The sequence below is a fragment of the Cetorhinus maximus genome, chromosome 10 (assembly GCF_964194155.1).
Source record: "Cetorhinus maximus chromosome 10, sCetMax3.hap1.1, whole genome shotgun sequence".
Taxonomy (NCBI): domain Eukaryota; kingdom Metazoa; phylum Chordata; class Chondrichthyes; order Lamniformes; family Cetorhinidae; genus Cetorhinus; species Cetorhinus maximus.
Window position 1 is genome coordinate 36,166,288 of NC_135888.1, and position 21,929 is coordinate 36,188,216.

General features: G+C 43.4%; 1 long non-coding RNA gene across 1 annotated transcript in view; it reads left to right on the forward strand.

The window, feature by feature from the left end:
- LOC144685221 (uncharacterized) overlaps window positions 1-19,452 on the forward strand; it is a 137,353-nt gene extending 117,901 nt beyond the window's left edge. Inside the window, exon 3 of the long non-coding RNA XR_013577675.1 lies at window positions 19,246-19,452. This is a non-coding gene — a long non-coding RNA (uncharacterized LOC144685221). The remainder of the gene's footprint in view (window positions 1-19,245) is intronic.
- The last annotated feature ends 2,477 nt before the right edge of the window (window positions 19,453-21,929 follow it).

The following is a 21,929-nucleotide window of genomic DNA, read 5'->3' on the forward strand; positions in this document are numbered from 1 at the left end:
GAGACAAAAATATGATGTCTCACTCACTAGTCTCACCCACACGATCAGACACAGAAAGACTAGGTGCAGATGGAAGTAAAACAATACAGTTACAATTTATGATGATCTTAGTCTCTTTCATGGCGGGCCAATAGTTTCTTGGATGAAGTTGATGCTTTGGTTGAAGTGAAGGTCTTGTAAAACAAATGATTCTCTGTGCGCTCCGTAACTTCTTGCAGTTGAATTTCTAGGAGATTGGTTCCCAGGTGAACCCGAAGTTGGAATAGGTTGGAGGGAGTCCTTCTCCCACTTTCAAGGTATTGCTGTTTATTACCTTGGTTGCCTGGACTTCGGTGGGGCTCTGCCAGCCAGCAGCTTCTGCTGTTTTTAAAAGTAAGCAAAAAAGTATGGCTGCCTTATCATGTGCCTTGTACGGGTTCAGAGTCTTTTTCCAAATAAATGGATGGTTAGGTCAATTATACACCCTGTGTTGTGGACTTCATACCTTGAGAAAGTTTGAGACAGCCAGTGCCTTTGTATTTGAAAGGCCTATTCAATTAACCATACACTTTAGAATTAGTTTCAAGAAAGACATTGGGTGGAATTTCCCTAGAACAGCACTAAGTACGGTAGCGGGCGGGTAAAATGGAGCCCTACCCGCCGTCGAAAATGGCAGGTTTTCATGCTGTATCTTCCCGAGCGCACCTCATTACTTATGCGTTCCTGGGAAACATGTCATTTCCATGACAGATGGGCGCTTATTCGCCCCGTTGTTGCATCATGCCGGCCGCCATCTTTAAAAGGCAGCTGGCAGCAAAGCACTCATCACCAGTAGCTCACCACTGCTGTCTGGGAGATACGGCCAGCAAAAATAAAAAAAAAAAGACTGCAGCCCCCCGCTTCAATGACGGGTCGCTTGAGCGATGTAGGATGCTGTGGAGGCCTGAGGAGATTTGCTGTACCCCCGCTCTTGCCGTAGGATGGGTGGCAATGTCACCAACCCGGCTTGGGAAGCAATGGCTGCAGTGGTCAGCTTGAATGCCCTGCAGAGGACAGCTACCCAGTGCTGTAAAAGGGTGGATAATCTCCTCCATTCTGCCAGGGTAGGTCACTCCTTTTGTCACTCCTAACTCACACTCAAAAGTCCATCACACGCCCTCAGGGCCCTCACTCATTGCACGGGACATCACCAGTCACTCTTTCGCACATACCGTCATTGTCCTCATCCCGTCCATGGGACCACTCACCATCTACACAGGTCAGGCATACTTATCATCTGGCCTGGCAGGAGTCCTGATGCACTCTCCCCATCTCTATCCATGCAGGACAAACTGGCTCACAATAGGAGGGAAAGGTCGCAGACAGGTGGATGGATGCTGGAATCCAAGGTTGGCGCTGCTCTACCAAGTGAGGATCCAGCAGTGTAACCTCCATCAGACAACCATGCTGTGAGTGATGTGTCCTGTTTCACAGGTGACTGCCATGCACTAATTATCTCTCCTTGCTTTCGCAGGCACATCTGCCAAATAGCCGATAGAGTCCAATACCCAGGGCCTCCAATCAAGCCCCAAAGAAACCTCTAAAGAGGAATCTGAAGGTTCCCTCCTCGAAGATCCATCACAGCGCTCACCCACAGCCTCCACCAGCACAGAGACACATACCTCGGTGGGACCTAGCTTTAGAGTAGCCTCAGGATCACAATCTGCTGAGCACATTGCACTTTTTGATCCACAGCAGGCAGAGGCAGGGAATTCCCAGGTCCCCGGCACTCGGAGGATTGCGGGAGGTCAGAACGTTGCTGAGTCCGAGTCAGATGACAAGCCTCTGGACTCAGTCATGTCACAGTTGCTGGAGCTGCAGAGGCAAGCTCGGGAACAACGAGAAGGGATGTCTGCTGCACTCCTCAGATTGCAAGGCACGATGGCGGAGTCTGTCTTCAGGGGGAGGTGATAGAGCTGGCATTGCAATGTACTGAGGTCAACACTGGCAGGATGGTGGATGCCATGGAGATCTTGGTCCAAGATGTCACTCCTGCACTGCTGTGCGGGCTTAACTCCATCACTGATGCGATATTTGGCCTCTAACAGTGTATGCGTGAGAGGGGTGCTAGGCAGCTCAATCTCACTCCAGCTACCTTTTCCACTCAAGGAGTCAGCCAGGGGCCCTTGAGCACCCATAGGGAGGAGGATCAGCAGGAGCACGCTCTGAGGCCATCCATCAGGAGACTCTGGGAGTGACCGGCCCATCCAAATCCCCTCTTCCTGTGACCTCCGCAGATTCAGCTTCACAGGCCGAGGAGGGTGCCATTGCCATACAGCAGGACCCCGAAAGCAGGCTGAGGCCATCCAAGTCTCAGCCCTCTAGAGGACGCCCGCCAAAGTCATCACAGACAGGGCGTCATAGTCAGCAGACTGCCTCCACCTGTGCTGAGGATGTCTAGGGAGCACCAAGATGTTGTGAAAGGGTTAGGTAAAAGTAGTTGCACAGCCTGGCCACAGGTGTTGATCATTTGTACATACTGCTCACTATTTTCAATAAACTCCTAAGAATGTCTCCCTGCCTGTGGCTCTTTGTTCTGATGAGCAGTGTTCTTGTCACTCAGAAGTGAAACCTTTCTGCACAAGATAAAAAGCAGATGCCTCAGTCCAGGGCCTCTTCCCTGTGCTCTGTGCAGCCTTCAGACCACAGTGATGGTCCAGCCTCACACTCCCTGGAAACATTACTGATGCCTGCACCTCAGTGGTGCTGGTCATTGCTACCGGAATGTCGTGGGCAGGCACCACAGTTCTGTCATTCTGTGTGCTCTCAGCACCTTTAAGATGGGGCTGGCCCCCATCACACCAGTGATGTTGTGTACCAGCTCCTGCATGGCTGAGATGCTGAAGGTAGACACAGCATCAGATGCTTCTGAAGTTTCATGGCTGCATCTGAGATGGCCCTGATCATGGGGCGCAAGCGAGCTGCCCTCGGCCAGACAGGAGTCAGACATTCTCAGAGGCTACATGAAGATCTATGGAGTGTCCTCACTACATGTTGTCATCATCCGCCTGCGATCGAGCGACTATTAAGGCCCCCACTGCATCTCCATGACAGGAGCATTCTCAGAGGGCATTGGCGCTACCATAATCCAGACTGGAGTCAAATGTTCCCAACTGTGATGTGAGGATCTATGGGGACACCTCACTGCATGTCATCATCATCCTCCACAAATCTGGCAGATATTAGGGCCTTCCGAGTGCACCAGCCTCATCTAGCCAGTGTGAGAGCCTCATACCCATCGTCATCACCACTGAGGACCCCCTCACCCTCATTCCTGTTGGTGTCCTCTTCATCGGAGGAGATGTGCAGCTCGTTCATCTCCTCTTCAGCCAGCTCCTCTCCCTATTGCAGCGCCAGGTTGTAAGGGGCGCAGCAACGATGACAATGCATGATACCCTCTGCGGACTGTAACGCAGAGCTCCACCAGACCCGTCCAGGCACCAAAACCATATTTTCAGACTCCCAATGGTCTGCTCCAAGTTGCGAGCTGCTGCATGAGCCTCATTATAGCGTCGCTTGGCTACAGTCTGAGGCCACTGCCCAGGTGTCATCAGCCACGGCCTCTGTGGGTAGCCCTGGTTCCCAAGGAGCCAAACCTGCAGCCTCTGTGGACCCTAGAAGACTGCAGGGATCTGTGAGTGATTCGGGATGTAGGTGTCATGCACACTCCCTGGAAACCATGTGCATACCTGCAGGATGCATTTCCGGTGGTCGCATACCAGCTGCACATTCAGTGAGTGGAAGCCCTTGCAGTTGATGAAGTCAGAGTGTAGCGATAGAGACCTGAGCACCACATGAGTGTAGTCGATTGCACTCTGCACCTGTAGGAATCCCAAGATCAGGGCGTATCCAATGGCCCTTGCATCCTGGCTGTCCCAGTCTCGGGCAAAATGCACAAAGTTGTGTGCCATGGAGAAGATGGCATCCGTAACCTCAAGGATGCATTTGTGGGTGGTGGATTGTGAAATCTCAGAGGTTACCTGTGGAGCCCTGAAAGGAGCCACTGGAATAGAAATTGAGTGCCACAGTCACTTTCATATCCATTGGTAATTGATGCCCTCCATGTCCCCTTGGCGCCAAGTCCTGCAGCAAGTGGCAGATGTGAGCCACCAGGTCCTCAGGCATGTGCATTCATCAGCGACACATCTGCAGGAATGGCAGGCGGCGTCTATAGACCCTGGGTGTTGATAGGCACCAACCAGCCACGGCTCGCTGTCGCTCCTGGTCAGCGTGTACGGGAGCCCCTGCTGCCCCTTCATGAGGCTGCTGCTCCTTCCTTTGCACAGCCAGGAGCCTCAGTCACTCTCTCCTCCGTCTTCTATGGTCTCTGTAGGCCATCAGGCATACAGCTAGGTCACTAGGATCCACGATCCTGACATGGTCCTCCTGCAGCATGAAAGAGAGAGACACGTGGTTATCATGGTGGTACTTAGCACCTTCCCTGGCCCTGTGTGACCGCTGCTCAATGCTTCCGGGAGAGTGCTTGTCACCCCACGAATGGCCAGAGAAGAGTGCACTGCATGGCTGCCCTGTCAACCTGCGACATGGGGAAACACTGGTCCGAGCTGGGATACTGAGATTGCAAGGGGCTGTGAGTGCCCCCAGCAGTGACTGTTACATGGCCAGCGTTGGCGAGGAGGTTGTACAATGTGTGCAGTCTGCGGTCTGATAAAGTGGTTGCGGACTCAAAATCTGTGCCGGGGGTGTGAGGGTGGCGTAATGTATGGATCGCTTGTTGGCCCTTTGGTGCCTCCAAGTTGCTTGCATGGGTGGGCCGGCTAGGACCCCGACCCTAATCATATCACTGTGGCTGCGCCTGATCTGTCTTAGTTGCAGAGGCTTGGTCAGTTTTCACAGATGAACCTAATGCGCCGCCACATCCCTCCCTTACCCTGCCCCCACCTAGATTGTCTGTGCGCAGGATGCAGCGCCAGGGCAGCACTTGGCACCCCCACCCCTTCCGCAGTTGCCTCCTAGGCTGTCCAGCACTTGCCATGGACACCATCCCCCCCAACCTCAGCAGTCGCCTCGGGGCCAGGCATCAGATGTCCCCACCCCCCCTCCCCCCGCCGCCCGAGGCCTGTAAACATCGGGCGAGCTGTGGAGAACGCTACTGCTCACTTACCCCAGTTCCCGTGAAGTGAAGGCCTCCAAGTGTACGTTGTCTGTGTGCTGTTGAGAAACGGACAATACGGCGGGGTTCCAAGAACCTGGCGGGATGCCTTTTAATTATATGTTAGTTATATGCGAATATATATCCAATTAGTTCCCCGCCAACCGATGGTGGGAAACACGGCCTGCTGCCGGAGGGCTGAGCGGATGATCGCGACCTGCCTTCATGCCATCGTGATGCAGGTCACGCCATATTTTCCACGCACACCCCCTATTACGCCCTCCGCCAGCGGGCTCGGAATATTCTGCCCAATGAAGCAACATCAATCTGGAAGCTTTCTGTTCCCTCTTGCGACAGGGGAGTGGCTTCAATCCAGAAGAAAGTCAGGGGCTCCTCGGGCATCCATGTTTTGTAGCCTTTTGTGATCAGTTTTTAATATATAAGAATTAGTCTGAAGTTCAAAATATACTGGAGCGTGACAGCAGATTCAATACTGACTTCCAAAGGAAAAGTGGATATGTATTTGAAAAGCAAATACTGCAGAGCTATGGGGAAAGAATTGCAAATTGCTGGCACAATAAGCTGAATAGTGTCTTTCTGTTGAGTATAATTGCAAGATTCAATACCTTTGAAAGTTCACTTGTACTTATCTTCAACAACTTTTGCTTCTAGCATGCACCAGTACATTATTACAGCTGCGAACCAATCTCAAATGCATCTGATTTCTTTATCCCTGACACTAAAGATATGCACACAATGTGGAATGCATCGGTCTTGAAAAAGTAAGCAATGGGCTGAAGACACTCCATGAGCTGGAGAAAGTTCCAGCAGATGACAAGACAATCCAAAGCCTGACAAAGAACACATCAAAGGTAGGTCACTGAAGAATATAATTAAGACGTCATTATTAATAGGACCATCTTTCAATCAGGAGACACATGAACAGTCAAGGAAGAGCAATATTGATCTGTGAAAGAGAATATTTGAAAGCGAGACAAGCTGTGACCAATTTGTTCTTCTACTTGTTTACCATTTGGGCCTTCAGCCATACACTAATTTCAATACATCTGCACAAGTGGAGTACAGCTCTTGTTGAGATAGATGTGGTCTCACTGTTTTCAATTTTTAGGAAAAATGTCAACAATTTTAATAGGAGAGAAAATGCTAGGAATTCAAAAATGTAATTTATTGCAAATAAAGAACTCTAGACTGTGTGGAGTGTACATTAATCAAACCAGTCGGTATTTCTCCAAATGATATTATGCCTCAATCATTTTTATAAATTAAGATTTCATTACCAAGTAAAGTGCAAATGTGACAATAAATTTGGTGAATTGATGTGTTATTGCCTTTGTATTAATAGAACAGAATTCTCCAAACTGAGAAGATTGAAATCACGTCATCTGGTTTCTTAATAATTAGGAACAATCTGGGCTATTAAACGTATATTTCTTCCAAACCACTGCTGTAAAAATGATCCACTGCTCCAATGACATTTCATTCAAACTTGCATTGTTCGAGGAACTGCCTTTTTAAAAAAATGTGCCTGTAAGAGAAGTGGAATAAAATACTCCTACTCCAGACCACAACAGGTATTAACATGGGATGGCCAGAGGAGATGATAAAAGCTAATTGGCCATTAACCTAACATTGAATTTAATTAATCAATTAATTCTGCTGTTAATAAGGAGGCAGCAACCTATATGGTTACAAATATGAAGTTTGTAAGATTGTAATGGTTTGGAAATGGCTCTTTAACCGAAGATCAAATGGAGGAATGCAGGGGGTCATGTGACCGGCTCTGAATTCTGCCCATCAGCAAGCCGAGGTGGCTTGGTTGTTAAAGAGGAAGAAGGTGCAAGATGCTCATACATGCAGCTAAGGGTAAGAGCAGTTGTGCTGACTGAGTAGCCTGTTTAGGGGTAAATTTTATAGGGGTGGGGAGGTGATTCCTCACCTCTCCCTATAGAAAAGTCAGCCTGAAGCTTGCCAAATTTAAAAGGGTTGCCCCGCAGCAATAATATGCTGCGTATGGGTTTAACAAACAGTAGGACTTATACCCCTCAGGCACAGGAAGTCCTGCCCTCAAGAGCTGCCAGCCAATCAGATTGGCTGGCAGCAGAGTAGCCCCAGCAGCACCAGAATGCAGTAGTGGCCGCTGTTGGGACTACAAGTGAATGCTGAGAAGACAACCACGGATGCCAGACTTGGTAAGGGACTGATGGACTTTGGGAAGGGAGGACTCCATAGCAAGCCATTGTGGTGGTGTTGGGCTACAGGGTTTCCAAGGTATCGCCGAAACTCACAGACACAAGTCAGTCTGCAGCCATCGGAGAGGCAGAGAGCAGGAGATGGAGGCAGCTGGTCCTCTATCTAAAGCAGCAGAAATGCTGATATATTGTTCACTATGCAGAACGCAGGTGAGAGATTTCACTAAGATTGAAGAGACTGAGTTCGGGAGGATATAAAACAGGCTGGAAGGGGGCTGCCGGGTGTGGAGGTGGGCTGATTAAAAGCCCTGCCTCAGTGCTGAAAGACTTAGTCCCAGTCATTAGCAAAACAGAAAGGGCCTTCAACCCTCACCCCTCACACACTCCCCATGTCTCATCCATGCCATCTCATGTGCCTCCCACCCCTGTGGCCCCTCATGCCCCTCCATATCAATGTATGGCCCCCAAACAACCACTGTAATCCCTCATGCCAAGCTATGCCCCTCCACTCACATGGCCCCTCCAGTCCCCTATGCCAAGCTGTGGCACTTCAGTGCCCATTCACCCACTATACATTGTATAAACCAATGACCCCAAAAGCAACAATAGGATGTACAAAAAAACTTTTAAAAAGCAGTCAGTCATGAATTTCCACTATGTTAAAAAATTCCTTTTATCGCAGGGCAATAAAAGTGTCAATCATTCAGACCCTTTAAAAAGTTTCAATAGCTGAAACTGTATGCACTTGAAACCTCAACCTTGTGAAAATAAACATTGTGAAATAACAACAGATCAGAGAGCCAGAGCTGCCAATCAAACAATGTTTTCTCTGGGGCTCAGGTATTTTTGTACTCCAATGGATATCTGGGATCTCAGCCAATGTCTGGGATACATTATGAGGTTTGGCTGAGAGCCCAGATATCCATTAGTCTGTTGAAATACCCAAACCCTATAGAAAAGTCCCTTTAGAATTTTTCAGGTTTCAATGAGATAGCCACTCATTCTTCTAATCTCCAGAGAATATAAACCCAATTTACTCAGCCTCTTACCATAGGACAACCCCTTCATCCTAGGGAGCAGTTATGTGAACCTTTACTATACTGCCTCCAATGCAAGTATATTCTTTCTGAAATGTAAAGACCAAAACTACACAGTACTCCAGATGTGGTCTCACCAAAATCCTGTACCCTTGTACTCCAATCCCTTGCAATAAAGGCCAACAAGCCATTTGCCTTCCTAATTGGTTGTTGCAGCTGCATGCTAACTTTCTACATTCCTTGTACAAGTGCACCCTAGTCTTTTTGAGCATCAACACTTACAAGTTTCTCACTTAAGAAAAATCTGCTTTTCTATTATTAAGACTGAAGTGAATAACTTCACATTTCCCTAAATTATACTCCATCTGCCATCTTGCTATCCACTCACCTAACCTGTCTATCTCTTTCCAGCCTATGTCCTCCACAAGTAGCTTGGTATCACCAGAAAACTTAGATACATTACTGTTTATTCTCAAATAGTTCACCTGATGGCTGGTGGGTTGGAATATTTCCTCATGTTTGTCACTATTTGTCTTCAAGCTCCAGGTTAGTTTTAAAACTTTTCAAACTCACACAGTTGGAGTCCTTTTTTTTTAAAAAAAAGACTCACTTTTCATTTTAACAAATCCCTTTTTTGCTTTGACATGAACATTTTTGCACCTATGCATTAGGCTCACCCTGAGAGTGATGACATGCATGCAGCTAAAAGCAAGCAAGCAATAGCTGTTTTTAAGGGGCCTTGTGATATGCAAGAGGCACTGAGCACTGATGCTGTACCCTCAAAGGTACATTGAGAATTGACACTCTATGAGTGTACACACTTACGTGGAACAAGTGACTTTGGGCCAATGGTTCCCAAAACTTACCACCACTGGGGGCTTTCCTCACCCAATGCCTGGTCCATTGTAGATGAATTGCCATGATTAGTCAACAATTCCATTATTGGTGTATTAAACAAACAGCATAATAGATAGGGGGCAAATTAGATGGATGTTGGGCATTTTTCAACCAGTTCTTAAATGTTCCTATATCAGGCACTGGTTAAGTTCTGCTTTAAGGACAAAAAATAAACTATTCTTGGTAGTAAACCCAAACAAATCCTTTATGTTTACTTCAGGATTACCACTAGTAACCTTACCCCACCCTCTTCCTACCAGTCACAACATCAAGAGCCAACAGCATGAACCAAATACAATAACTAAACAAAAACAGATTGAAACTAGAACTTACTGCTGTGAGTAGCAATAACAAAATTCCATGCATCTATAGTTGTTAAGCTCCACGAGCTGTTTGGCAATAAAGACTGAGACCAGATTTAGCTTCTTCAAACAAACTTTTACTTTCAGTGCAAAGAACTCTACAGAGTAAACTTGCCTCTCTTGTTTTCCCTTTTATACATCCAGTTGGGTACTTAGATTGTTAATTGATAATTAGCAATTGAACTCCTTGTGAGTTAACTGTTTCCTTCCCCAACGAATTCCCCTCTTCTTAAGTATATATAAGCACAAAAAAAAATGATGGGTCTTCTATTCCATAAAGCAAACATCAAAATATATTTTTTCCATTCAATAAATCCACCTTATTCTCCCTTCTTAAAAAACACATGTATAGGAATGTCCACACAAAAAGAATGTTCCCTTCAGCCTTCTCAAATGAAAAGCCTTTTACGTCCAGTAACTTTTGAGCTCGCTCCTCTTTTCGTGAAGCAGTCAAATAATTGGTAGCTGCTATCAATCCATTTGATCTTGGCAATCTCCTTATTCGCTAGCATCTGTTTTAAGCTTGCATTGTCAATTCTCAATCTCTTTTCGTTAATGCATGTCATAGAGTGAACATTTCCCAGTGTTTAATGCCTATAAGACAATAGACAAGTACCATTGCTGAATACCCTCTTTACATTTAAAATTTCTGCCAGCATCTTTGATATAAAGAATGCCATATCTACCGCCTCAACAAGGGCGAGAGTCTCTGCTGCCAACGTACTTTTTACAACACTTTGTATCTTTTCAGATTCCCATACCAAAGGGCAACATTTACTTTACCCCCTCCATAAGAAATATTATAAACCCTTCTGCACTCGAAAATCCATCACATAGATTTGCATAAGACACATCACTAAACACAATCAGTTTCATTTTTTAAGATCACCCAAAGATGGGAATTTCAAAACACACTGCTCCGATTTTAATTTTGTCAGTGTTTTGTTTGCTTGAATGATTTCTTCAATCTTGGAATCGTTAATTTTAGTGCTCAATTCCAAAACGTCAAAACTGACGTCCGGCCTTGTTTGTTTGCCTAGCCAACTGAGTTGCCCAATTAGACTTCTGATTTCCTCTTTTTACATTTCAGACACCATTGTATCTTTCTGGGAGGGCCTACCATGACTAATTGCAGTGGAATTGCCATTCTCCAAGTAGGCTTGCTGATGTAAAATGGCATGTGATCCACTCTGCCTGATTTCCAATCCAATGTATTTAAATGCACCAGAAGCCCGACTTCCAATTTTGAACTCCATCCTGAGCCTATTAATGACAACCTTTTCAAATTCACTACTACCTCCCCATAAAAAATCATCTACATGCATCATAAAGATGCCTGCAAGTTTCCCTCCATGGTGCCAATGAAACATTGCTGGGTCTGCTTCCAACTGAGGACAGTCCAACTTTAACAAACTGACCTCACTGAAAAATACCAAACTCTGGAGGTGTCATTTAAACCATATACACATTTATTTAGCTTCAAGAATGTCCCTTCTGTGTTTGGCGCCTCTTTCAGTGGATGGAGAAAAACTTCCCTTTGAAGTTGACGTCTCTACAAAAAGGCAGCATTAATATCAATGGGCTTATATTCTCAAACATTTATAGCTAACAGAGGCATAAAGACCTTCAGAACAACCTTTCCTGCTGTAGGTGAATTTACTCTTATATCCTGGTCACCCAATTTTTCTTCAAACCCTCGTGCCACTAGCCTGGCTTTAGCTTTGTAAGTCCCATCAAGAAGCGCGTTTTCCGTGCATATGTATCTATGAGACAGAGTTTGCTGTCCCCTATATGGCACCTCTGTGTATACCACAGATTCTTTCCAACTACGTGGTTCTGGCTGTTTGCCATCCATTATTAAATCTATCATCTAATTTGTTTGAAACTATTAAGACTTCTCGATCACCTGGGCTTCTGCTCCTTGTAGAATTACCAGTTTGTGCCATATTTCTTGACCTTGTTAAGCTATGCCCTCTGTCATGCTCCAGACTGTAACTGTTTGGTCTCCGTTTCTCATTCATAGATGTTCTTTCAACAGTTTGCAATCTCTTCCTAGGGGCATATTCATTCCCAGACCCACTGTCTGAACTGATACTGCATTTCCGTGCCTTCCATTTTTGTACTTCATGTTCCTAATCCATAGGCCTAACCTCCTGTCCTTTATCTTGTGCATTTAACTAGTCTTTATATTTTCCAGTGGCCTTCCAAACTCTACCTACAATCCTCGCATCCCGCCATTGACTGGCCCCTTCTGGCAAGTACATAACTTTAGTGCCAGCTTTCAGCAGTTGTCCTCTGGGACAAATCACCTCATCGTGTTTGTCCAAATTACTGTGTCCATCTTCAGATGCCCTGTCAACTTCAGCTACCTGGTGCTCACAGTCATGTAACATATGGGTATGAGAAGTGCATGGTTTCTCATCCCTTCCTACAACTCATTCCGTACCCATAAATTTGTAATCCGCACCAACTAACCTCGATGAGTGTACCCGAATAGTCTGTTTCCTATGCTGTAAAATGGCTGTTTTACCATCTTTACCAATACCTTTCCCGGGTCTTTCTTCTTATTAAGTCCGTTTCTTTTATAGTATACCATGTCTCCCTGATGAAAATGATTTCTAATGGTCATAAATTGTGTCTTCAAGCTCACCGAATTTTAACTGGAACTCCGGCTTTAAGGTACGCTGTTCTACCCGCATGTAGTGCTTTTAAATGTTCAGAAAAGGTAGAGCCAATCGTAGTTCCCTCCCAAGCTGGGGGATAATCACTCAACTGAAGGAATTTTTGGGTTTCCACAAAAAAAACTGATATGGACTATTGCCCCCAACCATCTGCAGTGAATTCTTGGCATGGACAGCCCATGCTGGAGCTGATGTTAATTTACAGCTTGGTCTATCCGCCAATATTTTACGAAGCATCTCATCTATCACCGCGTGATTCCTTTCACACACTAAGTTATTAAAGGGGCGTTCTGCTGCTGTATTCCTAACTATTATATTCATGTTGTTGCACATATCCCAAAACTCATCGTTAGCAAACTCCACCCCCCCCCCCCCCCCCCACCCCCATCATTATCAGTGAGGAATTTTGCTGGTGGTCCCAGTCTGGTCACTATCCACTTTTCCATTACCTGATCCACAATTTTTTTTTACTGTTTATGGTTGTCGACTGGCTACACTGTGTTGTAAAATCTATGAAATGTAAAATTAAAATGTTCTTTTATTTACCCACAGCTTTAAATCCATCGCCACAACTTCATCGAAATCCCTCGCTAAGGGTAGATTTGTTGTTGGTGTGACGGAGTCCTTTCTCACATATATCACATCTATCGCTTATCTCCTCTATTAAGTTTAGTGTACTCTCCATCCCTTATTATTCCTGCATGTCTTAGCAAAATTTTTAACCTGTGAAGAAGGGTGGGCAAACAGCTGATGCAGTTTTAACACAATTAGCTTTTTGACTTCTAAATTCCTATCCCCTAACACTAAGAACACTTCTTCAATCTCCTTAGTAGAAAAGTTAGGTTTCATTAAAGGAATACAATAGTGTCCAGATTGCATAAGTTGTAAACCCACAAGTTTTCCAAATGCAATGGCCTTGTCATTTTCCATGTCCAGCTTCATTTGCATTTTCTTCCTCGATAGTCTGCTCAACAGTAATGGTATTTCGCTAGACACTATGCCCATGCTGATGAAATAATTGACTCCAGCTATCTTACAGGGAATCACTGCCCTTTTTAAAGATTTCAGGGCATTATCATCTCCAAATCTAAAACTGGTGGAACTCTCAAATACTTTAACCTTATTCTGATCCTTGTCTTTTGAGGAGTCCAGGCAGCATTTTAACCAGTCTATTCCACAGACTATAGATGTGCATCCACCATCTAGCACCGCACAGTTGAAGAACTCTACAACCAAGACATTCACCATTGGGCCGAAACTTCTTGTAACTAATACAATGCCCTCTCCTTGGTCAATATCTCCATCATCTTCTCCTGAGTCTTCTGTCTCATGTTGAATTTCGAACATTTTATTATGTTGTTTAGGACAGTTCAAAATACCATTATGCAATGAATCGCATGTAAAATACTGATTGACCATACCCTGGGCATTTCTGGGGTTCATTCTTTTGTTGTAATTCCCTACTTCTTTTCCCCTGTGTTTCTGATCTCATTGCTTCTAGTTACAAATCTTCTTTCATACTGATGCCTGCGTCCTGTTTCTAGACAATCTCGCCATCCCATTAACATTGTATCCTCCATTTTCTGTCTTAGTTGAATTACCCATTTGCACCATGAATGCTTCCAGAAAGGAATGTTTTCCTGAGGATTTTTTTTAAGAACTTCTGACATCTGTTCTAGTAGTGTGTGTCCTTTTGCAAATTTAACTCCTGTCAGAGCTAGAAGCCTGTCCATATTCCATACTCTGGCACAGTCTAGAAACTTAAATGCCAGCACTGATTGCAAAAATTCCCTTTAGAAATTCCCCAATCTTGCATGTAGTCTACTGAATTCCAATATGTAATCTTCTATGGAACTATCCTCCAACTTTCTAAATTTGTCAAAATCTGACTACGCTTTTTAAGTGCTTAATAAGTTCTGGTAGATCTTATCTGTAAAGTCTAATAATGTTTCCAAACCTTCATCCATGTCCAAGTGCTCAGGCTCCAACTCCGAAAATACTTAGCACCTTATTTTGTTTTGTATGGTAACGAAAGTGCCAAGGCCATTCCTTGTTTTTTCTTTGCAAGGACGTAGCCAGTTTTCACATAGTCGCTTCATTCTTCCATTGCTCATAGGGTTCACTCTCTTAGAAAACATCGGTCAATAATCTAACTGAGGAAAGCTTAGTTTCCAATCTTTTACTTACAAGCAGCAACTATCCTCTGCTACCACTGTTAAGTTCTAATAGTTGTTTGGCAATAAAGACTGAAACCAAGACTGGCTTCTTCAAACGGAGTTTTAATTTTAGTGCATAAAACTCTACAAAGAGAATTTACCTTACCTGTTGTCCCTTTTATTCTTTTTGAATAAACCAATCAAACTAAATTAATAAAACAAGGAAGTTTTAAAATAATGAGGGATGTTTTCCCTTTTATACATCCAAATGGGTACTTAGGTTGTTAACTGATAATTAGCAATTGGGCTCCTTGTGAGTTAACTGTTTACTTCCCTAACAATAACGTTGAGTGACATCTCAATTCACCATAGAAACTAGAACATATTAGCAAACCACATGCCCTACCCTTCTCTTCAGATCTTACCACCCTCAAAAAGGATAGTTGAGAATCCAATTTTACAGGGCTAATCGGATCAGGGTTTGAAATAACAGGCCATTCGCCCTTTGAAACACCGATGTAGTTGAACGGTATAGGTCTTCAGCTAATGTTTTGTCATTTTAATTTGGTCATCATCTGCTTTGATTGATACAATTGTATCAAAAGCTGTTTTGTCCAATTAAGCCTGAAATTAGGAACCTGAGCCTTTATAAGTAGGACAAGCCCATAAAAGCATTAAAAAGTCAATGCTACACCTTAGGACATGAGGGGGATTACGAATTCTAGGCTGTGCCAAGCAGAGCATTAACATGTTTTTTTTTAAACACTATTCCCTCACCTCTGGCAGGCTACCAATGAACAAGGATGAAAATTGTTTTCTCTGCTGACTGTTAGTAGTGCAAATAAAATAAATTAATGAGGGTTCAATCGCCATTCCCTTGATGGCTTCATGACAAACTTAAACTGATGGCCAGTTTCTTTTGATTTTATAGGGACTGTCTGTCCCATCCCAAATGTACAATTTGCAGATGATAATGTGTCTCTTTGATGAAGCTAACAGTCTAACTGGGTGTTGATGGATGCTCAACGGTTGACACACTTGAGTTCAGTAATGTTTGGTCACTACAATTAATATGCTGCATTATTCTCAAATGGCACTGGAATCTCAAATGGCACATAGGGATCGGGCAGACTTTATGTTAATGTCATTGGAAATATTGCAGAAAAAATTACTAAGTTTTCTTAAGAAATCATGACATTATACTAACACATAATAACCAAGAAAATTTCTCTCTAAAGGTCTTCAATGATGCACAAGCCAAAAAAAAATTAGTGTGTTATTTATTTTATGAATGTAGCTACTGCACAAACAACCTAAATTGCACAATGTTGCTTGAATTAACTTCTTTCTGTCTCCTCCTCTCCCCCCTCTGAAGGACAGCTTTATGCAGAAGCATGGATAAATCAGAATATATAGTTATGAGTTATTAAATTAAGGAAATATAGCAGGGGTGGGATTGTGCCAAAGTGACACAGTTACAGTGAAGTGCTCCAGAAGGAGAGACAGCACGACTAGTACTGATCATATTACTGTCTGGTTTCAGAAATAATCTATCACAAACCAGTCCACATCTGTTTTTTCAGGTCTCGTCACACTCCCTTTTAACATTTATCAGTTGCATTAGTTTCTAAACTCCCTTGTCACTAAATTCAATTCTCATCTTGTCTCCTACTGGGAAGGCCCAGAAATTGAAAATATTAAATATTCAACTTTTTTTGTTGCTAAATAAATGCATACCAAGTTCAAATCTGTTTAATCATCTGCTTTTACATTATTGCTGACAAGTATAGACTATAGGATGTAATTTTAACTCTTTGCCCAGCAGAAATGGGCCTGGCTGAAATTGCCCAGATTACTTGCCTACTGGAAAACCACCAGCAATTCATTGTTGTGAATGTTAAGGCGCTCTACTAAGCACATGGTGAAGATATCTGCCCAAAACTTGCGGCATCTTTACGTATGTGTTTGGGTCCTGCCGACATTGTCAGGAGCTAAATGCAATTTTAACTGGATGGCCTGATCGGGAAATAATGGAGGCTTTTCCATTAGGTGAAGACAGCAGGAGAAACAACTAAGGCCGTTGGCCTAAACAGATAAAGGGTTTCCCCCTTCCCTCTGTGACCAGGAGGAGCCGGTGGAGGTGTAGTCAGCCTAGCATGTTCAACAAGGACGGCCTGGTGGGGCTCTGCAGCTTTGTGTAGCGGCAGCGGAGGTGTGGAGGCGGCTTGGAGACAAGTGCATTCGGTCATCCAATACCAGGCAATTCATTACGATATTCTGCCTCTATATTCTCTTTCCTATGTCGGAATAAATCAAATGAAAAGGAAATTCCAGGTTGCACACAAAAACCTTAGGCTTCCCAGCCACACACCCTTGCTCCCTTTCTGAATGCACGATCGCTTTGATCGAAGGCAAAAGGGCGAGATTATCAGGGGGGGATTGGGGTGGGGGTTGTTGCAGGCACATAGAAGCATTCCTGCTCTCCTGATTTACAGACAGAGTGTTGTAAAGTCCTCGCCACCCTTCAGCTGTCAGGCTTCCTGAGGCCTCTTGGAAAACCCAGTCAGGCAAGTGTAAACTTACAAACCAGGTCAAATCTGAGATTGCCAGTCTCAGCAAGATATTTAAACTGACAATCATCATCCTGACAGCAAATTGGCTGCCCACTCCTGGTCCCAATTCCATTTAGCCTGGAAGTGAGTGGGTTGGGTTTGAGATTTAAAAAATTTTAACATTTCACCTGATTCCATTCCACTTGTTTTCAGGGATTAAAATTCACCCCCAGGTGTATCATTCGAAGATTAGAATAGAGAGCTGGATATAGTGTGCAGGGAATTAGCTCCATCATAGAACTCTTCCACAATCCAACCTGAACAAATAGCATTATAAAAGCAGCTTTAGTATTCTACTCTGTAAAAAGTACAGCATAAAATGTTGAAGAATAAGTTCTTAATTTATAAGATATGAAACAGGAAGTACTGGAAATACTCAGCAGGCCTGACAGCATCTATGGAGAGAGACACAGTGGCCAGGATTTCCTGGTCGGCAAGCGGGGGGTGGGGCCTGCTCGCCGATGCATAAAGTAACGCGGGATGACGTCGGGCGGAACTCCCGACGTCACCCCGCCTCATTTAAATTTTCAGGTAGGCGGGGCTTAGCAGAATCAGCTGTGCACCTGTCAACCTGTCAATGGCCAATTGAGGCCATTGATAAAGTCATTAAAGTAATTAGTGGACCTGCCTGTCCAACCTTGAAGTTGGCGGGCAGGCCTGGAGCCCTGGTGGGCATTAGAAAAAGCATGAAACCTCATCCACGGGCAAGATGAGGTTTCATGTAGGTTTTAAAAATTGCAATAAAGGTGTATTTGAAAGTGATGGACATGTCCCAACTCATGTGACAGTGTCACATGAGGGGACATATCAGTGAATTTTTTTTTTCTATTTTTAAGACTTTTTTATTGTGGAGCCGATCTCCAACAGGCAGCACTTATCCTCAGGGTGATGAGTGCGCTCTTTCATGCACATGTGTGCAAGAGTGCACTCTCAGCTCAGGGAATTACCCCCGCCCGCACAGGGAGCGCATAGCGCTTCCTGGCAGATGTCACACTTGGCGAGACTTAATTGGCCTGCCCACGTAAAATGGTGGCGCACCCCTGATCGGGGGCAGCGATCGGAGGTGCACCTCCACATGCCCACTCCTAAACTTCCCCCCGATGAGGGAAAATTCTGCTCAGTGAACGTTTGAGGCCTGCAACTTTGAAAAAAATGGATTAGCCGAAAGAATCTGAATAGCCCTCTGTCCATGTATAACACTGATCTAAAAGATAAATTACAGAAAATATCCCACCTCTTCAAATTGTAATTGGACTACTCTTATAATTTAGCGCCTAGCCTGAATTATGATAGCTAATTCTCCCATTGCACTACTGCCTTTACAAGTGAAGATATATGGACTGAAAGATTAACTACGCTTGTGTTCGGAACAGAGTGAAAAAATATTGATCTTGAATCAATCAATAGCCATGAAGGCACAGAATCAGACAATACCAAAGTTGTCAATGGTCTTGTCTCACCCAAGATTGTAGCTGGGTGAGGTTGGATTTGGTATTAAGAATATTGAGTTTGTGCTGGAGACGCCAAGTACAATAAGAAGAATGATTAATATCTCCACATGAAGTGCAATTATTTTCATTATTTCCAATGGAAAGTTGTCTGCACCTTCCTTTACTTTTTATTCATTTATTGTCACTTGTGCAAGACTAACACAATGTATTTCATGTTATCCTTTGCACAAAATACAAAAACTTCACAACTCACATTTCTCCAAACTTACGTTGTGATAGTGACAGTTCATCATCCACAGAATCACTAAGCCACTGCAGCTTCCAAAGCATGCAAAAATCTACTTATTGCATCTGATCTCAAAGTTCGATCCTTCATTTACTCCTTTCTCCTACATGCTAAGGCTACTAAAACCCAAGCTTTTTATCATGCTCAAAATTCCTATTTAATTTGTGTTCCTGTGTTGGTGGGTGTTGTATATGGGCTTGGTCCTTTGCTTAGGTGTGAATGTGAATAGTTAGATTTTATCATTCTTTCCCAGAGTCATATTTATCTAACATGCATTTAGTATAAAATAAATTAAATATAAATATTCGAAGATATCTTTAGTAAGGTATTGCATTCATAAAGTATTGATTTAAAAAAGAACTCTATAAGACATGTGACTAGAATAGGCTCTTCACATTCTTGCTCCTTTCCTTCCTCCATAGGGACCAAACCAAGAATATGGGATTTCAGTCTGGAACATGCAGCTTTCTACTTTATTGTGTTGCATGTCAAAACAAAAATATAGCAGGCTCGTTGAATAATATATCAACCAACATTATTATTGATTTGTGATATTTAAAACTGATGCCATTTTAACCAAATGTGTTTGTGCGTGTGTGCATGGGTGTATGTGTGCATGCATGTGCAGAGATGTGGCATATTCTGTGCCCGATGCAATACTTTTATTTAACATTTCTGGAATAAAAAATGAGGAAAGCCCAAAGCTCTCTCTTTTGGTCCTCTCTTATACAATGCAGACTGATTCCACAGCAGAGTCCTGTATTCTAACTGGACTGGGATGTACCTGACAACCCATTTGTCTAGTCTTTACAGATTTCTTTCCAACATATAAGCTCTCTATTACAATTTTTTTTTTAAATCATATAAAAGAAATCTGAAGTCACAATGCTATTATGATTCAAATAAAGCTTATAGTAAATGATACTAAATGAGAATAGCATTGTGCTTGACAATAAGGAGCTAGAGTTGGAACTTTTATCAGCTATTCCATGAACAAATTTACTTTGACTGTAAGCCCTCTGGAGACCCTGAGGGAGAGAAAAAAAAACTTTTTCCTAGGATAGCTTAATGGTCCTTTGTTTGATATGGGAGTCACTGAAGCAACAGGTCACTTTGAATATCAATAGTTGACCTAAAGAGAAAACTTAGGGCTTTCCTTTTTTTTCTCCCAGAAATGGTAAATAAAAGTATTGGCAGTTTCTAGTACTGGGCAAAGGGCTGAGGAACCAGTGAATCCTTTGGATAAACACATTCAGCACATTAAAGGCACATTCTAAGCACTAGTTTCTACTGATTTATACATTTTCATTACTGAAAAAAAAAATTGACCTAGTCATAAAGATGTACTGCACCATATCTATGGATTTTCCTCTAAACTGAGCCCTTCTTATCAACAGATGCTCAAATCTTTAGTTGCACTCCCAGTAAAGCAAAATTGGCAAGTAATACTCAGAACGAGTAATAATCACTCTGTTCAATTTTGGAAATGTTTCAAAAATATATCAAAGAAAGAACAAACTTGCATTTATTTGTCACATCCTCAGGGACTTCAAAAGCAGTGGACAACTAATGGAAGACTTTTTATCATCAGCCATTGTTGTTTTGTAGATCGCTAGTGCAGCCTGGTGACATGGATGTGCTTTACATATTTATTTCCTCATCTTACTTTCCTATTTCCAATTGCTTTCCTGGAATTCTCCACCTCACTTCACAGCCCACACAGTTGTCAGATTTGGCCTCAGTGTCCCCCATTATTCCTCTCTGGAGAATTTTCACAAGTTCCGTGAATGGTCGGTTTGCCCACTATCCACAACAAGTAAAAATAATATAAGTGCCAAGAGCTATTGACATATGAACAGAGCTGATGGATTGGTAATCCTCCCCTTGATCTGTTGTCACCCAGTGTCATCAAGCAGATACCAGCCAATATTGTTTTAAAGGTATCAAATACAATGGCCCAGATCTTCTGGTCTCTAGATAATCAGAGACTGGAGGTACCACGAAAAATACGCACCGGACCCATCGCAAATCCCGACATAAGTACAACCCAGGCGCTTACACAGAAGTTTGACCTTTTGACAGCCAGTTTTATTCTGCCTGGATTGCTCCATCATTGACCAGAACAATGCAGGCTCAGGCTGTTTGCACTATACTTACCCTGGTTTTTACACGGATTTGCTTAAAGTTTTTCATACCAGGTAAAAAACCTAGTGAAAAACTAAGTAAACCAGTTAGCGTGTCAAAGCACTCCAAAACCCACAGCAATGTTCACCCCCCCACACTTACCTTCTCTCCTGTCAAAGTGGCTGGGTCCTTTAAACTTACTGGCTTACGGCAGCTAGTGCAGTAAAAAGGGGACACGGCTTCACTTCCCCCGACACTGCTGCACTGCACAGAAAGGACTCCAGGAGCTGCTGCGCTGCACATTTATCAGCAGGCCTGGGTCTGAAGCGGGGGTGAGAAATGAGCAGCTGCAGACTAAGGTAAGTAAAAAGGAGTGGAGAGGCCAACAATGATTGTCACTCCATGGAAGTTCTGAGCCAATGTGACTCAAATTTTAACACTAAAAATAAAAAGCAAAAATAAAATACTAAGCATGGGGAAAATGAATTATTTTTTTTACCACAAATCATTTCATTTGGTTAGCATCCAGCTCACTCCCTAAAACAAATGTCCAGTGAGGTTGAGGTATTCCACTCACAGTGGGACAGACTTTAGAAAAAGCAGTAAAGGTTGAACTTGCAAACCTTCTCTTATCTTTGATCTAACTTCAAACGTACCTTTCACATGTTTATTTCGCTTCAGAACAATCCAAATGCTGGCACATGCTTAGACAATCACAGCCAACAGTCTGTTCATCTGCACATTGTTGCACTGCTTTGTTGGTCCAGAATGATACACTGTGAATTAGAAGTCCTGACTGCCGAATCTAGCATTGCTCGACTTCAGTCTTATTTGGCCATTGACATGGAAATAGCATTTTATTACAGTTGTACAATGTTCTTCCAGTGAGCTGCGCTCTCAGGAGACGTCTGAAAGGAATGCCCGTGGGAGGACAGCAAACCACTTTAATAAACTATTATTACCTCTCAGTGTTTGAGTCAAG